We start from the raw sequence: 4,902 nt of genomic DNA, 5'->3' as shown, positions 1-4,902 counted from the left end.
ATAAATAAGGCTGCTATGAACATAGTGGAGCATGTGTCCTTCTTACCGGTTGGGACATCTTCTGGATATATGCCCAGGAGAGGTATTGCGGGATCCTCCGGTAGTACTATGTCCAATTTTCTGAGGAACCGCCAGACTGATTTCCAGAGTGGTTGTACAAGTTTAATATATATCTATGCAGTAACCTAGGTATTTTTCTTAGGAGAAATAAAAACATGCGCTCAATAGTTTAACTAAAGTACATGGTACCCGCAAACACTTTCTTCCATGCTCGTCCTTCTCCTTGCTCCATCTCTCACAGAGCACACTGTTTAATGAGCCACAGCCTTCTTTCTCCTTTGCTTTTATGGCTGCTGCTTTCTCCGTGCTGCCTAAGAGTTACATCACATGAAAGAACTGGGCAAGAACATTCAAAACTGTTACTTGCAGTGACCCCAAGCAAGAAGTAATGATATCTCTACTTGCAGCAGAATGGGTGAGTTAGCCCAATCAGTCAACTCCAAAGTTAACACACACACACACACACACACACACACACACACACACACACACACACACACACAAACCATGAAGTACTGATAGGTAAATCAGTGTGGCAATATCTAAAAGAACAATACAACAAGTAAAAGAATTCAGACGTAAGTAAACATGTGCATAGGGTTTGGGTTCAATATTTATGATATTCTGGGGTATGGTCTTTTCTGTTATAGCAATCAATTTAATTGCACTATGAAAAATGACAGAAGAGGTTTTATTAGAGGGGCTAATGCTGCTATAAGGCCTACGAGGTAGCCTAGAATGATAGAAAAGCTCTGTATCTTGCTTTGGCCACACAGATACATACATCCGTGGAATTATACTAAGCTGTATCTTCTGAGGTGTGTCCACCCTGAAACCTGTGGATGTGTTCCAGGAGTTATGAATGTGGTCACCATAGTTTCCCATGACTGCATCATGGTGCAGTATGCAGGGGTTGGATCTCCATGCCAGAGGGATGATGTGGGGGGGAAGGGTGTATACTACCTAGAGGGAGCAGAAGGGACAAGAAAGACTAAGCCATCACGACTGTCTCAGTAAGGGTTCTATTGCTGTGGAAAGACGCCATGACTGAGGCAACTCTCATAAAATAAAGCACTTAATTGGGGCTGGCTTACAGTTTTAGGGGTTTAGTCCATTATCATCGTAGTGGGGAACACAGAGGCATGCAGGCAGACATGGTGTTAAAGCAGCTGGGAGTACGACATCTTGACAATGCAGCATCAGATGAGTACCTTCTGGGCCTAGTTTAGTCTTTTGAAACCTCAAAGTCTGACCCCAGTGACACTCTTCCTCCAACAAGTTCACACCCACTCCAATAAGGCCACACCTTCTAATCTTAACTAATGCCACTCCCTAATGACTAAGCTTTCAAATATATGAGCCTATTGGACTCTTCTTATTTAAACTACACAGCGAGACATATTAATGGAAATGCCATAAGGAACCCTATTAGTTTGAATACTACCTAATATAATTGACATAATTTTTACAGAAAATTCTATATTCTTTAGGCTGCAGATTTGTTATGAATTATGCTTCCAGTGCAATAGAAAAAATTCCACAAAAGTACTACAGTTTGTGTTCTAGAAGGTGAGTTATCTTCTTTTTTTCTTCTTTTGGCAATGAGCCTAGGGCCCCAGGCATAGCAGGCCAGAACTATTATCACTGAGCTGCAACCCCAGCCTCTGGATGACCTTTTAATGTAAAAGAGGAACCAACAGTTCTACCCAGCTATGATGCCTCTGGCCAACAATGGCCAGCATGGCATGATAGCCCTAAGGATACAGTAGTGACAGGTATACCCTGGTAGTAACCAACACCTGTCTCATTGTACTTAAGAGAGGCTGAACAAGATAGAAAACATGCCTGGTACCAGAAACTTACCCAACTGCTCAGAGCTAGTGAAGTTATAGATCTTGGGGGAGAATTTGACATGGCCACTTACTAAACCAGGATAATCCCAAAGTACATTCTAAGTATTTGTTCTTATACCCACAAATAAGTGTAGCCCTCAGCTCTCATCAAGGAAACTTCTCTTTGCAACAGATGGCAATCATTGCAGAAAACCCCAAGAGGTCAAAATATAGAATTGTGAAACCCAGGCCTAATGGCCACTTCTAATACAACCCCTGTACCCAAGGCTCAGGGGATACTATATTCAAGAGGACAGAAAGATTATAAGAGCCAGAGGATCAGGGGGATTTTCTTTGAGACTGCTATTAATAATGTCAGAAGCCACACCCATAAAGTCTCACCAAAATGTCAGCTGAACAAGAACAACAATAGACATGCTAATGTGGATGGAAAGACCAGAAGGCCTCCAATCTACACACAGACACAGACACACACACAGACACACAGACACAGAAACACAGACACACATAGACATACATAGACACACACAGACACACACATAGACACACACACAGACACACAGACACACAGACACACACAGACACAGACACACAGACACACACAGACACACACAGACACACACAGACACACACAGACACACACAGACACACACAGACACACACAGACACACACCCACACACAAAGGCAACTATAGAATGCTGAAAGCAGGAGAAGTCATCTTCCCAGGGACGAGCACACCAATTGGTTACCCAATACCAAATGATCGGTCCTGAAAACACATGCGTACAAGGACACTGAACCATTATACAGATGGAGCAGGGTGGATTCATGTATTTAAGAATGTGTGTGTGTGTGTGTGTGTGTGTGTGTGTGTGTGTGTGTGTGAACAATTAATGGAAAAAGAGGCCACGAATTTGAAAGAGAACAGAGAGGAATGCATGAGAGTGTTTGGAGGGCGGAAAGGGGACAGAGATGGCGTAATTGCATTATAATCTCAAGAAGTAAATGATATAACTAAGAAACTCAAAATCTGCAAGCTTCACAGAAATTAATTTAAATTAAATCATGAAAAGATATTAAAAAGAGTCTTCACAAGAGGAAAAAGTGTTTGTAAAAGCCTGTCATATCATCCCTGCTAAAATCAGAGATAGTTTACTTTCTTTTCTAATTAATTAATTAATTAATTAACTTTACATATTGACTGCAGTTTTCTCCCCCCTCCTTCAAGCTCACCCCACCCCGTCTCTCTTCCTCACCCAGCCACTCCTCCTCAGTTTCTCTTCAGAAAAAGGGAGGCTTCCCATGGATATCAACCAGGCCTAACATATTAAGCATGCGGTAAGGCTAGGCACATCCTCCCCTACTGAGCGAGCCTAGGAGGAAGAAAGGGTCCCAAAGGCAGGCAACAGAGTCAGTGTCAGATTGTAAGAGTCAAGCTTGTGCCTGCTGTTAGGATTTCCACATGAAGACCAAGCTACACAACTGTAACTTGTGCAGAGGGCCTAGGTCAGTCCTATGTAGGTTCCCTGGTTGGTGGTGCTGTCTTTGTGGACACTTGTAGGTCCAGGTTAGTTGATTTTATAGGTATTCTTGTGGTGTCCTTGGCCCTTTTGTCTCCTTCAATTCTTCCTCTCTCCTCTTCAATAAGATTCCCCAAACTCTGCCTAATGTTTGGCTGTGGGTCTCTGCAACCATTTCCATCAGCTGCTGGGTGAAGCCTCTTTGATGATGATCATGCTAGCTAGAGCTGAATATCATTACCAGTGCCAGGGGTGGGCTCCTCTCATGGAGTGGGTCTCACTGGATGGAACTAGAAAAGGCCATCCTGAATGAAGTAGCCCAGACCTTGGGAGACAAACATGGTGTGTTCTCACTTATAAGTAAAGGATAGCTATGATGCAATGCACAAACCCAAAGGAGCTAAGTCACAAGGAGGGCTCAAGATTAGATGCATGAATCTCACTGAGAAGGGGCAATAGAGTGGGACACCATGGGTAGATGGGGGTAAGAGGACTGGATAGGATGGGGTTTGGTATAGAAGAATCATATAGGGGCATTTCTGGAGTGAGCTAGAAACCTAGGGCAACAAAGCTCCCTGGGAATTGATGAGAGTGACCCTAAGACCATCTGGGGCAGGTTTTCTCTTTAGGCTGGAAGGAAATTCAGGAAAGAGCTTAGAAGACCCCAGGAAATGCAGAAAATCTCTCTTTCCCTCTCTCCCTCTCTCATACCTTATGATTAATGTTTATAGTAAGAACATAAGCAGTACAGGCCTTTACCAGGAATTTCTATCTCTTCAATAAGACAACAGCAGAATGCAGCAATTGGAGCTGGAGTTAAGAGCACCTGCTGCTCTTGGGGAGGACCAGAGTTCTGTTCTTAGGGCCCACAGGTGACTCACGATCACCTGTAATTCCAGTTTCTGGTGATCTAATGCCCTGTCCAACCCCCAAGGACACCAGGCACATACATACATGAAGGCAAACACCCATATGCATAATTAATGAATATTTAAAAATAGATCATTTCTCCCCTTCAAGACAATATATGGATGGGAAAGGAAGAAGAAGGAGGATATGAAAAACATCTGTGCACTCTGCTCTGGTGCTTTCCCCTGTGCACAGAAGCTGAACTGTACTGATAATGAAGTAAAAATATTATGTATAAGCCAGATGGTCGTGGTGCATGTGTTTAATCCCAGCAATGGGGAGACAGAGGCATGTGGGTCATGAAAGGTCTACAGAGCAAGTTCCAGGACAGCTAAAGCTACACAGAGAAAACCTGTCTTCAAACACACACACACACACACACACACACACTGTATATAACAATGCATATATATATAATCTCTATGTGTATATACATACAGATGAAAGTAAATTCAAATTTATTTGCTTGAAAGAGGATGAAGGATAAATAAGTTTCCTCAAAATTATAGAGTACTTAATAATCCTTTCCATGTGTATATGTGCATATTATACATAGTGC

This window comes from Mus caroli, chromosome 7, assembly GCF_900094665.2.
Source record: "Mus caroli chromosome 7, CAROLI_EIJ_v1.1, whole genome shotgun sequence".
NCBI lineage: Eukaryota > Metazoa > Chordata > Mammalia > Rodentia > Muridae > Mus > Mus caroli.
This window is presented reverse-complemented; position numbering follows the sequence as displayed.